This window comes from Apis laboriosa, unplaced genomic scaffold, assembly GCF_014066325.1.
Source record: "Apis laboriosa isolate Shangri-la unplaced genomic scaffold, ASM1406632v1 scaffold4_cov146, whole genome shotgun sequence".
In the NCBI taxonomy this organism is placed as follows: Eukaryota; Metazoa; Arthropoda; class Insecta; order Hymenoptera; family Apidae; genus Apis; species Apis laboriosa.
This window is the reverse complement of record NW_025223501.1, coordinates 4,825,977-4,848,828: the sequence shown is the minus strand read 5'-3', so window position 1 is coordinate 4,848,828 and position 22,852 is coordinate 4,825,977.

Here is a 22,852-nt window from a genome sequence, read left to right as displayed (position 1 = left end):
ATATTTTCGAAAAGAAAAAAAAAAAGAATTCTTCGTTTAGATTAATTGAACGACAAATATTATAATAATTTTCTTATCAATATTTTTTTTCAATCAATGATAGAACTTATATCAAAAAATTTACAACGAAATGCTTCTTTGACGTGCGATTTCGATATTCAGTTGATACCTAAAGAATCGTAACAATTCATCTCTTGAAGATATTCCAAATCTGTTGAAAACTAAGAATGGAACGGAAAAGAATTTACAACTTTTCAACAAAGGAATAATATTGATCGAATGATTAAATAGTTGTAACAACCTCCTTTGTGACTGCAATAAAAGCTTGACAAAAGGAGGGAAGAAAGTACTGGAAGCAGCCGTGTACTGGAATAAACCATTTCATCGTACAACTTCTTCCTTGATTGTTGATGTAATCTCCTTCGAGTTGTTTGAGAAGATATTCTTTAACTACCTCTTCCTTCGAAAGAAGATCAAGTTCTTGGAATAATAAAAATATTTATAGATAAAACCCCTCGTCTGGAAGAAGAGAGGAGACGAAGAGGAAATGAACAACATTGAAACTTAATTAAAATTATAAGTAAAACATCGAGTACACGATAAAAATTCTTATTAAAATTATTAAAAAATACAAAATTTTTAAATATTCTACTATATCTGTTCCATAATCTCATTCACAAAGTTTCTTCATTTCTTCTTTCCTTAATACTAATATCACGATTAAATTTAATTTTTGTCTCGAAATAATTAAAATTCAAACATCTCTTCGACTCTTTCTACCGTAAAACCTCGTACAAGAACAACAAAGACTCGAGCATAACGACAATCGTGAAGATGGAAAACTGCAAGAAGAATTTCCACAGGAAACTTTATTTTTCTTTCTCTTTAATTAAATTAAAATATTTCAGAGAGATGAGTGCAAAGCTGGACGGGAAGGGGGGCGGCTGGAGGAGGGGGCCGTTCGACCAAGACAGGTTATGTTCCCCGCGACAGGTTATGTTTAGAATCGCCTTGATCGTCATCAGGCCGCCGATTATTTATCGTAAACAAGAGATTTTCGTTCTGCGCCGCGGCTTAATAAATCGTGGGTGCGGCCAATTATAATGGCTCCTCCGTATTTCGGGAACCCGTGATGGCCAACGTTGCCACATTTTTCTTCGCCAAATTCTTGCCAAATAGCCGCGTGTCAACGTGAATCATAAGCCGTTATAACATGGCCGCGAAATCCTGGCCAATTCTCTCCTCTATTTGTAACGACATTGAAGGAGGAAGGAGGAAGAGGTGCACGACTTCCGGCGATGAGGGAAACTTGGAAACTTCTTTCTTTCTTTCTTTTTTTTTTTTTTTTTTAAAAAGAAATGGCGCTTGAAATATCGATATTTTTGCCCGAAATCGTGTTTATGGTGTTCGTAAATGAAGCGTCATGATATATTTTTCATATCTCTCGAAAAATATGAAAATTGTTTGGTTAGGGGGAAATACATTTTGTGTATCGATGAAGGTCGTTATTACTTGTTTAGGGGAAAGTATTAAGTTTATTTGTGTGTCGAGAAATCTTTAATTTAGGAGATATTTAAAGCTCAAAAATCAAAGCGATGTTTTATTGTTCGTAAGATTTTTGAATTTCAAGTTACAGTTATCTCTTAAACTTTTCTAAATAATATCCTTCGAAATATTTTTCTAAGATAATATCTTTTCCCCTTTGTATTAATTTTTATTATTATTCTTATTTAAGGATATATGAGATATGACATTTTGTGATTACTTACTTTTGTCGAGTTGCATTGTGGAAATGTGCTTTTAAGATTTTTATTTTTGATACACCTCGTGATCCAGCGGAATTAAACTGATATCGATATCATAAAAGTTTTCGATGTTTCGAAAAAAAAAAAAATTAGTCGAAACCTTTAAACGAGATTCGAATTAATAAACGAATCGAGTACTTTTAAGCGTGTTTGCTTCGATCTCTCTTTGTTCTTTAATTTTTAATTGTCCAGATAAGAGGAGGAGCGAATGTTTTAATCTAGTGAAGCTCGTGTAATTCTAAAGTTAAGTTGAGAAGTTGGTTTAGATAAATTATCACGATCGCTGAATAATCGCCTCGAATAAAGTTGGCACGTACTGTAATAATATGACATCGACCCGGATCTGCAATGGAAAAATTAAAAATCGCTTGAGATTTTGAAATCAAAAATCTATACACGTGTTAAAAAAGGAAACTATTATTACGAGGAATATAAATTGTGCCTATATACTTGAACAGAATAATATTTACTCTGACTAGTATTATTCCTAGTATAATGTCCCTTCAAGGTTTCAAAGAAGCCGAATGAATTCCTTTCAAAATTATTTTCGTCCATCTAACATATCTTTCAAAACTGTCCTCTAACCCTTTTCCCCTAATTTCAATATTCGATCTCTTTTCGATCTCCTCTCCAGGAATTAAAATGGTAAAATTTTCACTTAAGAAGAATCTGAATAATAAATCCTATACCGTGAAATATTTTATTATAGATCTGACGATATTAATTTAACGTTGACAAACAAAGTTTGATAGGAATCGAATCGAATCTTCAAAGATTCCTAATTCTAAAACACCGATCTAATTTCGAATATACACAAGATTTTATGGCATACTTTGACGATACACACGGTTTGGAAGTGGCCAAAGCATCGACTATTAACAAAGAAATAGGGTTGTAATACCGATGATAGTTTGTTAAACCAGGATCCCTGGCACCGATGTTCATTATTGGATTAATCGCCAATCGTCACGTATTTCGGGGATATTTTGTAAATCTCGTTCCCTTTTCGCGAGGCAACACGTGTTCCTAGGCCGGAAGATCGAGCGACGATTTTCGGTGGATGGATTTTCGTTCGTTGGATCGCATCGTGTGGCATCGTTGATTCGCCACGTATTCGATCGATCATGCGTACCACTACTCGGAAGCCGGTTGAAACAGTTATGCGACAGCTGCACTTGCATTCCTGCCAAATAAAACATTTCGTGACACCGATTTCCGCTCGTAATTTTCATTTTCGCGAAAATATTTCCCGAAACGAAATTTATGAATCGAGGGAACGAATTTTCAAAATTCTCCAATTTCTTCTCTTTTGATTTTTAATGGAGGAAAATAAATGTTTATTTATTCCTTTTTTTTTTTCAATGCGAGTAATTCTGGGAAGAAAAAAATTTGCGATCATTCTTGGGAGAAAAAAAAATTACTAAAATTGAGGTTAAAAAATAATAAGTTTTTCTCGGAAATTTTTTGAACGAATCGTTAATCTTAATGAAATTTTCAATGGAAATAATTCTGGAAGAAATATTTAACTCGTATCTAAGAAGCGAAAAGTCATTAAAATTGAGGTTAAAAAATAAGTATTTCTCACATGTGTAAATTTTTTGAAGGAACGAATCATTAATCTTTATGAAATTTTCAATGGAAATAATTCTGGAAGAAATATACGACTCGTATTTAGAGAGTGAAAAGTCACTAAAATTGAGGTTAAGAAACAAATTTCTTTCATATGTGTAAATTTTTTGGAAGAACCAATTGTTAATAGTTAAACTTGGTTAAACTTGGAAATTTTCAATGGAAATAATTCTGGAAGAAACATTTGACTCACAACTCGTATCTAGGGAGCGAAAAGTCACTAAAATTGAGGTTAAGAAACAAGTTTCTCTCACATGTGTAAATTTTTTGAAGGAACGAATTGTTAATATTGAATTTGGTGAAATTTTCGATGGAAATAATTCTGGAAGAAATATTGACTCACAACTCGTATCTAGGGAACAAAAAGTCACTAAAATTGAGGTTAAAAAATAAATTTCTCTCACATGTGTAAATTTTTTGGAGGAACGAATTATTAATATTGAATTTGGCGAAATTTTCGATGAAAATAATTCTGGAAGAAATATTTGACTCACAACTCGTATCTAGGGAGCGAAAAGTCACTAAAATTGAGGTTAAGAAACAAGTTTATCTCACATGTATAAATTTTTTGAAGGAAAGAATTGTTAATAATTAAACTTGGTGAAAATTTTAATGGAAATAATTCTGGAAGAAGCATTTGATTCAACGTTCTAATTTTAGAATTTTAAAAAATCACTAAAAAATTGAAATTAAGAAGTTCCTCTGAAACGTATGAATTTTTTAAAGAAACAAAAATTGATACGATGAAGGCATTTCGATGATTAAAAGTGGTTCGAAAGTAGAGTTTTAGCTTAGAGTATCGCCTTGGGAATTTAAGAAACGCGTGGGAGAAAAATTTACCGCGCGGTGACGTTGGTACGATTGATAAATTGTGACTCGAAGATAGCAACGTGCCAAAGACATTTAAAAAAAATGTTGCGATGCGAAATTCTTGTCAGTGGCACTCAATCCAAACAACACGCGTTTATATTCCTTCATATCTCGTATCTAGCGTTTCACCATCTTCGCCATCAAACTTCTGTATTTTATATTCAACATCTTGTTGAACATTCGTGTTTACATTTCTATATTCCATGGAAATGATGTCAATACCAAAACTTCATTCAGATATTAATTCAAAACTCTCCACTTTCCATTCCAATCCGTATCAAATTAAGAAATCTTTATCATATCTCTATCCATATTTCAACTTTCCACATGATAGAAAACAATTCCAAATATTCCACTTTGAAATGATATTCATCGTTTCAATTCATTTTTCTAAGAATTTTAAACAATACCAAAACAAAACTAAAGAATCTCTGTATCCATATTTCAACTAACTTCTAAAAATAACAATATCGAAGAAAAATTCGCAATTTTTACGTTAATAAAAAAATTCTTTCTCTTGTATCCAATCCACGCATAAATTAAACAAAAAAAAAAAAAAATCATCCCATCATCAACTCAAACTCAAGATTTGAAATATCACCTAATGATCGATCCCATCCATCTTCAATCAGAAATGATAACCTAAAACCGAACAAAGAATCAAAGCATCGAAACAAAAAGAAAAAGAAAAAGAAAAAGAAAAAAGAAGAAAAAAAAGAAAAGCGTCGCAGAAGGGAAAGAAAGGAAGCAAAAGAAAGAACGTTCGTACAGAAAGAGGGTTGTTTTTCGCGGGGGGAGAGGGAAAGGGGAGGGGGGGGGGGAGGAGGACAAACGACGTGTATGCGTGCACGCGAGAAAAGCGACGCCGTTGAAAATAATCCGACTCGCTCTATAAATACAATACGGCATTCAGTCTTGGGCTGTACGTCGCGAAGCTCGGATGCTTATCTGACGCGTGTCACCTCTTCTCGCGGTGATTCTTCCGCAACTGATAACGCTCGAAAGCCACTGGGAAGCCGCGATCACGGCTGTCCAACGTGCACTCTTCTCGATTTCTAATTGTCGTTGAAGGTGTTCACGAGAGATGTTTTTAGACTATGATTAATTGGAAGATCGAATATAGTGAGGTATATATGTATATATATATATATATATGTGTGGTATATATGTATATGTATATATATAGTGAGATATATTGTGGGATTGGAGTGTTTGGGTTTATGTGGAAATTTGATGTTTGATTTAATAAATGTGCGAGATTCGATTTTTTTTTCTTTTCTTTTCTCTTTTCATTATTGACTTTTCTTTTCTTTTTGTCGAGAGGATTTTAAATTTCGAAGGGAAGATTAATTCTCATTGAACGGCCATTGATGTCTTTTCCTGATGACAGTCAAGATAATAATGATTTATTTTTAGACGATGATCGGTGCTTGTTTCAACTCGATTTCAAATCAGCTTCGTTTTGGCATTTGATTAATCAAATTGTAATCGTTATATACTATTTTTGGAAGATGTGACTTTGCCTCAATTTGTGATTTGCAATTATACTGCACAGATGATGCGCGATATTCCTGTTTTAAAATGTGACTTGTCGTGTCGAGAACTATACTTATCCATATTAATGTCACATTTCCAATCTTGGAAATACCTTTCTTCCATCTTCTTATTTCTTCTTTTCATCTCTCGCAAAATTGAATATATATAATCCAACTCGAAAATTTGAATTCCAGATCCTTATCCCCTATTAATACTGTTCACCATTGACATACAAAATCTCTCTTGACCAATTCCTTTCATCGAATCATGCTAAAAAATCCGTAAAAAAAAAAAAAAAAAGAAAAAAAAAACAACCTAGAAAATAATCAGACGTGAAAGTGTACTACGCGCGACTTCAGCGCCATCTACATCGACATGGCGCTCTATTATGAGAAACCTGGAAGAAACCATCGTTGAAGGGAACTGCTTCGAAAGTGGGGGATATTTCCAGAGCGATTGGGAGGATTTGTTGGGGACACGTGTCGCGATGGAGAGGCTCAGTGTAGCGGAATCATTGCGCAGGAAAGATAAGAGGAGACGTAGAGGTTGGACAGTGGTGGTTGGTCACGAAGTACGGTAAGTAGAGTATAAATCAGTGATATATCGCGCTCTTCCGAGTTACCCCTTATCAGAACGAGGGGATTGCTCTCCGGAGAGTCTAAAATGCTTCCTCGCGATTGCCCTTTCGTCCTCGTCGATGCTTTCGTTGCAACTACGAATTATCACGTTTTCTGCTCGGGACGAACACTCTTTCGTTATCTAAGATATTTGGGGGCCGGTTGTTTAGCATTCTATATTTTGTTTTGTTGATGCGATAAGTTGATCTTACAAGATGTTTTGAGAATCCATTATAGGGAGGATGAATTTTTACGAACCTGATTAATATAAATTTAAAATATTAATATAAAATATTAATATAAATTTTCACAAAATTTTATTATTATACTCTCCTCGAAGGGTATCTCTTGTCAAAGGATCAAGGATTGGTGTGATTCTATGTTCAAAAGATTGCCAAGAATTGTGGAGCAGAATGATATTCGGGGAACGTCGGTAACACGATTTCCAGTTTCGTTGGTTGGTAAATTTTTGAGTCGTACAGTGCTGCCATCTTTAGATCTATTTCGAAAGCTTCCTGGACGCTTGCTAACGCGATAGATCAATGTCACGTCCGATAATTTGCCACGTTCGCGATGCTCCATCGAAACCAAATCGAAAATTTCTCGAAAGATTCTCGATATCGAATATTAATAATATTTTTTTTAACGAAGGTGCAGATGAATTATCAAAAGATATTTTTTTTTATGTTAATTAATTTATTTTGGAAAAAATTAATCTCACACTTGATATTTGTTAATTAAACGTTTAAAATTGTTTATTACGTTACGTAGTAATGTGTAATTTATATATTTCAATATTTCTTGGGATTATTCTTGTAAGTAGAATGAACACGTGTGCAGTCAGACTTGCAGTTACACATATATTCACTTTAATGTTCCATACTTTAGTGTCCTAGTTTGAAATTATTGTTCAATTAACTCGCGTACAATGCTTTCTACTTGAAAATTTAACATTTCGTCTTTATTTTATATCATTTTCTTTTTCAATTTAATTTATAGAGTGGACGAATTAACGATTCTTTAAATTATGAAGTGAGAAATTCATCGTTAAATTCATCAACGAATCGAACCTTTTTTTTTTTATTAGGATTATTATTTAATAAAATAAATTCCGAAATTTATCATTAATTAATTAATTTTAATATCATATTTAATGAATATTTTATTGAATTTCTAATAATTTTAATCTCTCAGAATTTTCACTTTGAATTTTTTAATCGATCTTTTGTAAATTAAATAAAAAACTTTTTCATTGCATTTTAATATTATTATTTTTTCTTAATTTATTATTTTCAATCGTTAATCTTTCATCATTGATACAATATATATATATATATTTTTTTTTCAATAATAACCATTAAGAATTTTATTTCAAAGAAGAAACAAATCAAAGAGAGATAACCATAATGATAATTTCAACCTTCCTTGTCTATCGTTTCATTTAAATTCGCCCAGCATGTTAGCCCTGTTCTAAATTTCGCCAGGAATGTCAACCTCGCACACGACACAAATTTAAAGCATGAATTAATTGCACCCTGTAAGCCTTGATTAAATTGCCATCTACGTGTCGAGAGAAAATACGAACTTCACCTTACAAATCGACCTCTAAATTGTGGATAACTTCTGTTCCAATTTTAATTCATCCATCTTCTTTTTTTTTTCACTTATTTATTTATTTTTCTTCTCCATCTTAACTCGATTCATATTAACGATAATTGTTTATGAATTATTAATACGGTTACGCGCGAAAAAGTGGTTTTTCAAATCAAATTTTAATATTCAATGATTATTCCTTATTATTCTTTTCTTATATTTCTTTTTTTTTTTTTTTCTTTTTTAAATTAAGGTTACTTTAGTATTTCGAGTGGAATATTCATTGGAGAGAAACGATGAAAAGAAATTATAATAATAATATAAGCGTTTTTAAAGTTTGTTTAAAATGGAATTATTTAAAATCGATTAAACAAATGGCACGAATTAATTAAAGGACGAATTTTATTGAACTTTTTTTAAAAAAAAAAAAAAGAAAGTAAATCTTTTTATTTAGAAATTTACAAAGAAAATTTCTCTTATCTTTTTTCTTTTTTAAAATTTTTTTTAATATCGTTGAAAATTACTTTACACAGAAAAAAAATTTTTTCACTAGTCCTTTTATCTTTCAAAAAAAAAAAAAAATACTCTTATAAAGCAAGATTCTTTTGTTACGATTCTTTTACTCGTTTTTCCCTTTCTCGCAAAGCAAAATTATCTTTTGTAATAATTTAATTTTTCATCAAAAAAAAAAAATTTGTTTATTTCTATTTCTTTGAAGAGAAGGGACGTGTTTCTGTTTTAGCAAAGGATTTATCTGACAGGGAATGATATTTCCAAGAGATGGATAATTTGTTAATTGTTAACTTCTTTTCTCTCTCTCTCTCTCTCTCTTGTAATATAACGAAGTTTTATGAACGAATTACACTACGACAGTTAATGGGGTTCCATGTTATTCATGTTTCCCATCGACATTGTAAAATTGTGGACAAGCTTCGTCCCGGGGCTAATGAAACTTCCCAACATAGACACCGTTGTTTTGAATTTCTGCTTAATATCCTGAAACCCTATTTAAAAGTCAATTGGCTGTTTTGCCTTTTCAAAATCCGTACCCTTGTTGCTGACAGGCAACAAACTTTTGGTCAGGTCAGTTGAGAAACTTCCGGTTGGTATATGAATTAGAGGAAACTTGTATTATCTGTAAGAAGTTTTGCGAAAATTCTATATTCTTGAACGAAGTTTAAGATTTAATATTTTAAAAATATAAACGAATGCTAAATTATAAATATTAAATTGAAGAAAATTTCGATATATATATATATATTTAATTTAGCTATTCTGAGTAAAAAACTTATTTAACTATCTTTCAATTTTTAACTTCAAAATCTTAACAGAAAATTTTGCTATACATAATTTTGTATCAAAGTTTCATAGAGTGACAAATTTGTTCGAGTAACCAAAAAGTCAAATTTTCCAAAATTTTTGACTTACTTTAAATTGCTGCAAAGACGTAAAAAACTATTTAAAAAAACATAGAAAAACTTTTAATATATATAATTATTAAAAAAGATTTATTTATAAAAAAATCAGTAGAACAATTTTGTAAAATTTTATTTTTACATCATATGCTATCTGCATCAAGAGCATCAAATTTGCTTCAAACTTCACGTCTCCTTTCTCTTCCAATCAAATTTTCCAAAATTTTTTATTTACTGAAGCTTTAAATTGCTGCAAAGACGTAAAAAAGTATCTTAAAAATATAGAAGAACTTTTAATATATGTATAATTATTAAAAAAGAAAATTATTTATAAACAATAGAACAATTCTGTAAAACTTTATTTTTACATCATATGCATCAAGAGCATCAAATTTGCCTCGAACTTTATATTTCCTCTCTCTTCCAATCAAATTTTCCAAAATTTTTGACTTAAAATTGCTATAGAGACGTAAAAAAGTATCTTAAAAATATAGAAGAACTTTTAATATATATATAATTATTAAAAAAGATTTATTTATAAACAATAGAACAATTCTGTAGAAGTTTATTTTTACATCACATGTCATCAAGAGCATCAAGTTTGCCTCGAACTTCACGTCTCCTCTCCCTTCCATTTTTGCCTCCACTCGGAGACAACGATGGCGAATTATCAATCTCACTCGACTAATATTTGCATGGAGTGGAACAGGGTTTATCGATCCCAATAATTTTGAAATTTTCAATATTTACAAAACTCATTCTCGCGAGAGATTCCCTCGTACTTGATCGATGTGTTCATTGAAAACACAAGAACACCGTTTCGAATTCCGTGTTTATCAAATGCAAAGAGTGCATATATTATCACTCTTATCATGATACAACAGTGAATATACGAATTTACGAATTTTTTTCATAAAAGATCGTACTGAATTTTAACATTATATTTATTTCGTATTCTTTTGACGAGAGGATCTATTCGAATGAAAATTTTTCCAAGGGAAGAAAAATTTTATTTTTTTTTCCGATGAATGAAAAAAAATTTCTTCGTTACGATACGTAATATACAACTTCTTTTATTTCAACACATCGAACAATTACATTTTTCATTCTTCACATTTCACGCGAGCGTATATAAAGTTTTATCGAATGTGGTATATATATATATATATATATATAGAGCAAGATATTACCTTATCGACTTCACGATGTTACTTTTCACAATATATTATTGTGCGGCAGTGTTTTTGTAAGCGTCTTAACGTTAGTGTGTACTTTAGTATGTATATACGTAACAGCATGAAATACTATAATAATAAATACATTAGACAAAAGATGGTAAATCATGAACTGACATTTCTGGAACGCTTGAGGCGTAGATTTATCGTGAAATTTTTTTCATTTTCGAGAATCGAGATGGTTATTATATTTCTTTGAAGAAAAACCTTTTACCTTTTCGCATTATATTTCACTCTTTTTTTTTTTTTTTTTTTTTTTATATATATATATAAATCTTTATTGTACCTTTTTCATTGAACGGATCTTTGTTGAACAAAATTTGTCGATAATAATAAATGTAATGCGTATACAGCGACGTGTAGAAAAATTATAGACAGTGAGATTTTTCAATAATAATCTTCTTTCTGATAAAAATAAAAAATTAAATCGAATTTTATCGTATTAACAAAAATTATTTATTTATCACTGATAATATTTTACTCTTATGGAACATAATAAAATATTCAACAAAGATATAGACTATAAAATGTATTCTCCATAAATACGTCAAGCAAAAAAATTATAGCTAATATGAATTTCTTTCTTCGTCTCTCGAGGCAAAAAGAGAAAATTCTTTTAAGTAGAATACATCCGCGCGTAGCCAGACGCGTAAATTCTTTTATTTTTCCCCATATACATCATTGAATCGTACTCGTCGAATCCACACGTACGATATATTAGTTTTATTAATTAGTTTTATTAATTATTAATAGATTAGTTTTATTAATGTTCCATCGTTGAAAATGAGTTTTTGAAATTTTTCGAAGCTTTCGTTTAACTTAACCTAACCTAACCTAATCCTAACCTAAATCTAACCTAAATAATCCTAACCTAAATAAACCTGAATTATCAGTTTCGTTTCAGATATAACACAATTTATTAATATATATTAAAAAAAATATTTATTAATATTATTTATAAAAATATTTAATAGATATTTTAAAAAAAAATTCGACGATTTTTATATTTTTCCAATAATATTTTTTTTTTTCATAATACATTTGAAAACGTAATATTTCTTTTCACAAATATTCATTTCGCATTGAAACGATTATTACTCCATTCTTTATCTTTCCACGTTTCGTTCGTTCGATACACACATAATTTCGAACATTTTGTAACGTTTCGTAACGATTTCATCTCGTTTATGTTAAAGATGGAAAATTGTTACGATGAATATTTCATGTAATATCAATACGCAACGTCCCGGCTACGATTCGTTATCAGAATTGTTGTTCGCGAGAATTTTCTTTTTTTACCAATTTTATATTCGCGACTTTAATTGCGGATTAATCGATTTATCGATCGGTCAATCCCCGTCGAGGAAAGTTTAAACAACGTTTCGAAGCTTGGATAATCCGGTTTTATTGTCGTTGTTGGTCAACCGTTCACCGAGTTCGCGTCCCAGAAATTTTCGTTTTACGTGACTCGGTTGTTTTTCTTTCTTTTTTTTTTTTTTTTTTTTCGAAATTGTATCGTGTTTCGTGTATGGCAAGATCTCTTTTGATATTCGGAAAAAAAATTACGTTTCTCTTACATTGTACTCGGGATGCAATACTTTTAATGAAATAAAGAATAAAATCTCCTCCCTTTTTTACTTATTTTAAAGCATTATTGTTTCGTTTCTCTCTCTCTTTTTTTATTTTACTGTTCTTACATCTCTTTTTATCTAGTGTGTTTTCATTGCTTTAGAAAGAATCCTATTTTTTGATTTATATATATATTTTTTTTTATTTATATAAAATATTTTATATTTTATTTATATACTATTTATATATATTTTTTTTATTTATATATTTTATTTATTATTTATATATATATATATTTTTTTTTATATAGTTTGTGAGAGAGTAACAAGAATTTTGGATCGCTGTTTACATTTCCTCGATGCATACATTGTATGCATCACATATTTTCTCGTGATACGGTTAATTAAAAATACGTGAGTGTAAAAATTTACATGGATGCATTATACACGAGTGTAACGGAAATAGATGTTAATTATTTTCAACGTGCAATCTTTATTTATGGATACATTTTCTGAATAATATTGAAGGACAGTTTCTGTCTTTGTTCTGTCGAGATATTCCTCCTTCATTGTAATAATCGACAAAAATAAAATAAAGTAAAACCCGATCATTCGAATTATTAGAATGACGCAACCTTTAATTCGAATTTTCGTTTAATCGAATAAATGTAATCATCTACAATCACAAAATACGAAATCATTCAGGGAAATAAATAAATTTTTTTTTGTTTTAATTACAATAATTAAGTAAAAGTCAAAGCAGTTTAACAGTTTAACTTAAATCCATTGATTGGAATTGTAATTGGAAAAGAAAATGTGAAGAGGGAATAAAAAAGTAAAACGAGGATAAAAAAAGTAAAACAACGGAAACGGAAATTGAACTTTTATGAAACAAGGATAATCAGAGTGTCTTCCAAAGCCGTGAAAATAATCCCAAATAATAATAATAATAACAACAACAACAACAACAACAACAATAAAAAGAAGACGATATCGAAGTAATTTTATTGAAGAAGAAAAAGGAGGGGAAATGAAGAAATAAATAAATTGTATATTTCGATGAAAAAATTCATTATATTGCTTCGACGAAAAGACAGAGGAGAAGAGAAAGCGAAGAAAAAGAGAGGGGGAGGCTTATCAGCTTATCCGACAAATTAATCCCCACTCCGCAACGTTAGAACGAGTTTCAGACTTTCAGAGAGCTTGCTCGTTTGACGTAGATAGATAATGGTCGATCATGCGTGCAGAAACTAGCGTGTCAAGGATCTTTATAAATAATATTCACGATATTCGTTTCAAATTCGAACATAACCGTGATGCATCCTCGCACGAATATTCGTTTGATGCAATGTGGTTTCGTTCCTAATACAGGATATTAAAACAATATTGCACGATATATAATATATTAGTTATTAAATTATATCGTAAAGTTGAATTATACGTTTTAATACCTGTATAAGTCTATCAGTCTACAAAATGGATAATTCGTTTATCCAGTTTCGTGGATCATGAAATCAATTATCGAGGGAAAGCGAGTTAAAATTTACGATAAATATAATTTTTGAAATTATTATATTATTTAAAATATTTCGAAACGGAATTAACAAGAATTTCCACGGATAAAATCATCGATAATATAATTTATCTATTGTGAGTGTCAACAAGCAAGTTGTCCAACTTGGTTATAATCTGTGCGATTAGAATGGTATTAAAAATAAACGAAGATGGCGTTATGAAGCTATTCCTCTTCAAGCTTAGATCAACTTGGGATGAGAAATGAGGAAAGAAAGCTCTGGAAATTAACGGATTTGATATCCTCTTTTGAGCGATTCTTGTCCCTGAAGAAAGAATAGAATCTCAAAGAAACCAAATGATACTGATGTTTAATGTTTATTATATGAATTCCATAAGTAAAGTAGATACAATTTATATTAATTAAAACGTAATCATCACAATTGAAACAACTTGCATTACTGAAACAACAAACGAGCAAGTATCATCATTTCGCAAAACAATAGACATAATTTGAATCAGAACAACTTTTGTTGAAATCATTCGTTTCATGAGCCAATACAAAAGATTTTCTTCGATTTCTTCATCTTACAACAAACAAACCCAATCTGATAATCAGTTGAATAAAATTAATCTATTAAACCAAAATTAATTTATTATTAAATAAAAATTAAAATTAATTTATTAAACCAATAGGAAGTTGAAATCATTCGTTTCATGAGCCAATACAAAAAAAAATCGATTTTCTTCGATTTCTTCATCTTACAACAAACAAGCCCAATCTGACGATCAGTTGAATAAAATGGCTACTAATCTATTATATCAATAGGAAGGAGTCAAATTGCTAAGTTGAAATCATTCGTTTCATGAGCCAATATAATAAAAGAAAATCAATTTTCTTCGATTTCTTCATCTTACAACAAACAAGCCCAATCTGATAATCAGTTGAATAAAATGGCAATTAATCTATTAAACCAATAGAAAGTCGAATTGCTAAGTTGAAATCATTCGTTTCATGAGCCAATACAAAAGAAAATCGATTTTCTTCGATTTCTTCATCTTACAACAAACAAGCCCAATCTGATAATCAGTTGAATAAAATGGCAATTAATCTATTGAACCAATAGGAAGTCGAATTGCTAAGTTGAAATCATTCATTTCATGAGCCAATACAAAAGATTTTCTTTGATTTCTTCATCTTACAACAAACAACCCCAATCTGACGATCAATTGAATAAAATGGCAATTAATCTATTAAACCAATAGAAAGTCGAATTGCTAAGTTGAAATCATTCGTTTCATGAGCCAATACAAAAGATTTTCTTTGATTTCTTCATCTTACAACAAACAACCCCAATCTGACAATCAGTTGAATAAAATGGCTATTAATCTATTAAATCTTATTGTTAAATTAAATTATTAATCTATTAAACCAATAGGAAAGAATCGAATTGCTAAGTTGAAATCATTCGTTTCATGAGCCAATACAAAGAAACATATAAAAGAAAATCAATTTTCTTCGATTTCTTCATCTGTAACAAAGATCTTACAACCCAATCTGACGATCAGTTGAATAAAATGGCTATTAATATATTAAACCAATAGGAAGCAGTCGAATTGCTAAGTTGAAATCATTCGTTTCATGAGCCAATACAAAAGAAAATCGATTTTCTTCGATATCTTCATCTTACAACAAACAAGCCCAATCTGACGATCAGTTGAATAAAATGGCTATTAATCTATTATACCAATAGGAAGGAGTCAAATTGCTAAGTTGAAATCATTCGTTTCATGAGCCAATACAAAAGAAAATTTCTTTCTCAATTTTCTTCGATTTCTTCTTTTATAACAAAAAAACCCAATCTGAGGATCAGTTGAATAAAATGACTATTAATCTATTATACCAATAGGAAGTCGAATTGCTAAGTTGAAATCATTCGTTTTATGAGCCAATACAAAAGAAAATTTCTTTCTCAATTTTCTTCGATTTCTTCTTCTATAACAAAGAAACGCAATCTGACGATCAGTTGAATAAAATGGCTATTAATGTATTAAACCAATAGGAAGCAGTCGAATTGCTAAGTTGAAATCATTCGTTTCATGAGCCAATACAAAGAAACATATAAAAGAAAATCAATTTTCTTCGATTTCTTCATCTGTAACAAAGATCTTACCCAATCTGACGATCAGTTGAATAAAATGGCGATTAATTTATTAAACCAATAGGAAGTCGAATTGTTAAGTTAAAATCATTCGTTTCATAAGCCAATACAAAAGAAAATCAATTTTCTTCGATTTCTTCATCTGTAACAAAGATCTTACAATCCAATCTGACGATCATTTGAATAAAATGGTTACTAATCTATTATACCAATAGGAAAGAGTCGAATTGCTAAGTTGAAATCATTCGTTTCATGAGCCAATACAAAAGAAAATTTCTTTCTCAATTTTCTTCGATTTCTTCTTTTATAACAAAAAAACCCAATCTGAGGATCAGTTGAATAAAATGACTATTAATCTATTATACCAATAGGAAGGAGTCGAATTGCTATGAGATAAATGTGACGAAGGTGTGCAATCTTTTCTTCGCTAGGACGCGTCAAAGGCTGCAAGCTCGGCCTTTTCCTGCTTTTGAGCAACACGACACGCTCCGCTTCCCACTTGGCCGGATAGTTTCGAGCTTAATATAGCCCCAGGTGCTTGCCCCCGCTCCAAGTGACGTTGCACGAGCCGATCGTTCCGGAAGGATTCAGCCAGCCTTGAACGAACTTCCTCATCCGTGGTGTCCAGATGGAGACACTGCGCTCTGCGGCTGGCTTCTATTCGGCACATTGACACTTGTATTCGAAGATATTACGAACATATTTGGAAAGATATTCCACAGGATGTAATTGTTTTAAAAGTAATAAAAAATGATTGATTAAAAAAATTATTTAGAAAGCATTTTGGCTTTAAAGCATTCTGTACAAAGGTGAGATTGGTGAGGACAAATTTGGACAAAAAGTTGTTGTCTGCTGTATGATTCACTAAGACTCTTCTATTTTTTTCTTTTCGACATTGGAACGAATCAGGGAAGAAATTTTAACAGTTACACCACTCTTTGCTCGGCAAATATTCGAAGTGTCTTCGTGTAAAGTGACAAGTAAAGATCTCAACATTGAAACAATGGAAAAAAATATTGAAAAAAAAAAAGAAAAGGGAAAATTTGCTTTTAAGATCCCAATTAGTCGGCCCTGCTAATAGAAAGATCGTATGTTTATACAAGGAATCGTGTTTTTTTATGGGTGGAAACAAATGACTCGCATTATTATTTAAATAATAGGAGTAGAAGTACCTAGAAGAAACGAAGATTCTTCGAGCGATGGTCGATGGAGGAACGAGTTATTCTTTTTAGAGAGAGAGAAAATCGAGTGTTTGAGGTTGGAAAGGAAGAATTGTTGAGAAAATTAAGAAGAATAATTGCAAAAGTGGATTTGGAAGTGATGAATCCGAGAAATAGGGGATTATAGGGATTACATTAGTTTGTTGAGAAGGAGCTGAGTTGAAATTTTGTTAATGGCAATGAATAATCGAGGAAATGAGGGTTTTAAGAAATTAATGTTTCTTAATGGTCGAAAAATTTGAGAATAATTGCAAATTGGAAGTATTACGTGTCCAGAGAGTAGGATTGTTGTAGTTGTACCTTGTATAACAGGTAACGAGTAATTCAGAAATAAATGTGAAGTCAGAAACACGAGTTAACTACACTAGTCAAAACAATAAATGGGAAATCAGAAATGTCAAACAATTTGAACATTGGTTTGGAACAGTTTCATATGTGAATAAAGAACGGATATGGATTGGATCCATGCATTACAACATATTGTTTTTTTTTTCTTTCCTTTTTTAGAATTTTTAATAACTTTTGGAAAAATATTATTTTTTACAACAGGGATATAGAAAAACACGATTCCTCGTATCGTAAATATACGATCTTTCTATTAGCAGGGTCGACTAATTGGGATCGTAAAAGCAAATTTTCCCTTTTTTTTTTTTTTTTTTCAAAAATAATTCGAAATATTCAAACGCGTGACGAGAAAAAGCGCGCGTTAAATGTTTGATGTATAATATCCAGTTGCACGAACGAAAATGGGGTATCAAATGTCAAGCGTGGAAGTAAATTTGTTTTTCAAGGGGTGTATAAAAAAATATTTGGGAAAAACGAATTAACGAAAAATAAAAAAAAAAAAAAAAAAAAGAAAAAGAGAAAAGGAAAAAAAAATTACAGGATGAAAAGAAATTAAAACGGACGGTGCCGGTTCAAAGTTCGAATTCAATTTAATTCGCGAAATTAAAACATATTCCCAACGCGGGAAAAAAAAATTCGATAAAATCACTTTTAATTTTACCAATTATATTCGATACGATATATTTATATGTATGTATTTCAACGAGAATAAATGAAACGTCAAACATTCCGCTAACGATCGAACAACGAAGCTAATGAAATAAAATAAAAAAAAAAAAAAATGAGACGAAGAATATCATTTTGAATATTCTCATATACGAGAATTTAAAACAAACAAAACCACCAATTTTAATCATTCTGTCGACATATTAGAAATTTAGATTTCAAAATATACTCAAACAAATCAAAACGCTCAAATGAAATAATAATTAAAATTAAAATTCGAATGGAAAATCGCAATATTTCGACACGATACGAATAAAGAATTCCAAATTGCAATATTCATTAATTTAATTCTCCAAATTTCTCCCTTTTTCTAAAGGAACGAATCATACGGTTATGTTAAGAATGAAATGGACCTCGAAAAATGGGGAAGCTGGAAAGCTGGTGTAATAAAGGTATGCGTTATAGATTGTTGGAAGCCAGAAATCATGCTAGAAAATATTTGATTCGGATAGAACGTAGACAGATGGATTTATATCCAAGTGCAATCGCAAGTTTGGAAGCAAGCCATCATCAACTGTATCTCAACCTCGGTTCTCTATGCCTGTCATCCTGTTGTCGAATGAAACGAAATGAAATCGAATGGACGTTGGAAGAACATTCTATTCCACGTGAATTCTTCACGTGCTCTATTGAGTATAGCAATTTCGCTGAAAGTTCGCCTCTGTAACCGGGTATTCTTAAGCGAGAATACATGCCATCTTCCTTAGAAGCGCTAATGGATCTGAGAAAAGATTGTAAATATCTTTTAAAGGATATGAAGAGATATATAATCAACCTTTTTTTTAAGCTCGGTTTGTGCATCTACTTTGACGATTCATTTTTTATTTTAAGTATCGTTCGTACGAGTAGCTAAGATATACGTGATATTTTATATTAGAACGATTTTGAATTATAAATTAGATTGGATTAGATTAGATTAGAGTTAGGTTCTTTTTAAATGATTCTGCAATAATATTCACTCATATGTGCTTTGATGATTAATTTTTTATTTTAGATAATAACAATTTCTTCAATAAAATAAATAAATAAATAAAATAGAGTATATAGGTTAAGCTAATTTTGACAAATTAAAAATTAATTGAGGTTAGGTTTTTAAACGATTCTTCTACAATAAAATTTCTATGCATATTTATTTGTATATTCTTTGATGATTAATTTTTTATTTTAGATATTTTTCAAGTAAATTATGTAGATAGCTGATTAAGATAATTTTGACGAATTAAAAATTAATTGAGGTTAGGTTTTTAAGCGATTCTTCTATAGTAAAATTTCTATACATATTTATTTGTACATGCTTTAATGATTAATTTTTTATTTTACATATTCTTCAAATAGAGCATATAGATGAGTTAGAGTATCAGAGTATAATAGAGTATATAAATAATTTTTTAAATGTTTCTTCATTATTCTGCGATAAAATTTCTATGCATATTTTTAAAATATTTATTTGTTTGAAATTCCTTTCTCGGTCGATAAAAGCATTTATCCTTTGAGGAATGAATTCTATGATCGAATACTGGACGAGTTATTTCATGAAACGAAACGGAACTGGAATTTCAGTCGAGAAGAAATATGTTGGGTGAAAAGAGGAAATAGCAGGAAATCGAAAAATCGAAAATCTCTTTCTTCTATCTTGTCAAATTGTTTATATTCGCACGGAATATAATAGTTAATACGCTTTTGAAAATATCAAAGAGACGATTATATTATCTAAAAAAAAAAAATCTTTTTCCTTCAATTCTTACGAAATTATTCTTCTTTCGCGTTTTTATACGGAACAAACTTTTAACGAGACGACGAATTTGTAATTTTCAATTTCATAGAGAATGGATATTTTCGCAATTCATCGACGAACGAGGTTATATTTCGTTCATTTATCTTGAAAAAATAAATAATAGAATGATGGAATTTTTGCGAGATATCCAGCGGAGGAGAAACATAGATTTGCTTCATTTCATTTTTTCGTGAAATGGATAATATAATAAGAGAGATGGAATTTTTATAGATTTTCCCGATTGAATCTCCCCTCGTGCATTACGTATATACAAAAAAGATAAATGGAATAATTGAAAATATAAAATGTATTTTGCAAATTATTACGTCGAAACGATTTTATCTCGCAGGATAATTAAAATAAACATCGTGTAAATAATTTCGAATAAAACGACATGATTAAATATGTTAAATTTATTCGACGCACGAAAATGAGTGAAACGCTTTTTGATAAAAGATAAATTTTACGAAATTCATTTTTCCAAAAAAAAAAAAAATCTACGTTCTATCGGTTTTTTCCCGTGAAATAAACACGTAACGATTTCAAAATTTCTAAAAAAAAAAAAAAAAAAAAAAAAATTCATTGACGTTTAAAAAAATACACTTCGTAAAACGGGGATGAAATTATCCCTTGATAGAATTTCATCCCTCGTAAAATTCGATCAACGATAATTTTCCAAACTTTTTCCCTCTGTTGGAATAATTTTTTCTCAAACCATTCCAATTTCGACGAAGTTTACGTCATCCACGACGTAATCTCTACGTCCACGTGACCAAAGAATTGTTCACGAAACAATCGAAATGATTATTGACCAGAGAACTTCCAGAACCAGAGAAGTGATTCGACTTCTCTTGATCTCCGTTCCGGAAGAGATATATTCCGGAAGAAGAAGAAGTCTGAAAACACAATTTTCTTAACCTTCGAGATCCAACTCGTTTCCTGTATTGTATTCCGTTCTCTTGAAACCAATGGCCTTAAGAGACATTCCCTACCCGAGGAGTTCAGCTTCCTTTTGAAACTGCTGACACGCAACCGATAACATCTTCTATACCACTTCACCATCTATTAGCTCCTTGTGATCCTCGAAGGGCGGATCTCGATGGGAAAAAAAAAAAAAAAAAAAAAAAAAAAAAGGAGAAAACTTGATCCAATCTCGTTCATTCTTGGATCAAGAATCAAACAAATTTTCTTGTTCTCCGTTCCCTCTCTTTCTAGATAGAAAGATAGAAACATTGAAACTCTCTTTCTAGATAGAAAGATAGAAACATCCTTTGAAAGGAAATTTCAAAATTTCAAAATTTAAAATAAAATGAAATAAAACGGAAAGAAGATATTTCTTGATATGAAATTCTTGATTTCATTCCTCGAGAAGAACAATTCTTCTTCGAAAAATGAGAATGGATATAATGTGGAGAAGGTAAATTTTCCTCTATCAGGGAACGAAAGGAAAAAATAAAAAAAAAAAAAAAAAGGAGAAATAGATTGCGTATTTGTAAAATATCGAAAGAAATTTATCTCGTTAAATTATCGCCTTCCTTCAATCCGTGCAACAAGAGTGATATCGACAATTGAAATTATATTATCGTTATCGCGGGATTTAAATGTCTCTTGGAATGGGATTCGAAAAAAAGGAAAGAGAGAAAACTTTACGATACGTTTGGAAAGGATTGAACGTGGAATCGATCTTTAAAAAAAAAAGAGAAAGAGAAAATGAGATGTTTCTCTTGATCGTGAAAGATCAACAAAGAGAAAGGAACGCGAATAAAAATTAACTTTGCTTCTACGAACGAGATACAATTCGTTTTGCTTTTCCCATTTAATCTCTGTGATGAATAAATAGACACTGCTAAAGTAAATATTAAAGTTCAGAATTAAAATTAATCTTCATCTCACTTGCAAAAAGTTAGAATTCGGTCCGAGAAAGTCGTGGGGAATAATACGCGGTGAAAATTTGTTGGTAAAATTGAAAAAAAATGTGGATTAAGAGGTGTGAAATTAAATTAGAAAGTGAACAAAATGAGTAAATTAGAAATTATATATTCGTTCGTTCGTAGAAAAAAAAAAATTGTTTGCGAAAATAATTATTATATATTTTTTCTCTCTCTCTCTCTCTCTCTCTCTCTCTCCATTTTAACGATTGTCATTTTCGAATAGAAATCGAGAAAAAAATTGGAATTAAATTATCGTCAGGGATTAAAATTAGATTTCAGAGATACAATTATCAATTAGATTTCGAATGATGCATTTCGTAAATGGATCTCATAATTGAAGGATAATGAATAGTGGAATGGTTGAATTGTATTTGGTAATGGGTTAACTGCAGGCAATGGGACAATTTCACAGTGAAAAGATTCACAGGCCGTTGCGTCCTCGTTTCTCATTTCTGACAATGTTATCAAATCCTGCTGGGACACGAGCTACAATTTAATGAATGGAAGTGTTACGTTACACAATAATAGAACGTAACGAAACCGATAGCTTCAGAAAATTTATACCCTGCATTAAACTCCCATTTGTATCGTCAATAATATCACTGAGAGCGTTACTCGAGTTCGGCCAATCGATCGGGTGTATCGAGTAATGAGGAACGATCGGACACAAGGTATATAGTTTAGAGTCATTAAATTTCTCTTCGACGACAGCAACGGTGACAGACAGTCGGATCGAAGCGAAATTCACAATTGTCGATATGAAACTTGGCTCAAGAATCAAATAGAAAAGGAATAAGAAAGAAAGTGAGATAGCAATTTGTAACGTTAACACAGAAACTCTGGGAACCATTCATACTCGATCCAAAACGACCCAGAGGTAGCAAACAAACTGACCGAGCAACGTTTCAACCACG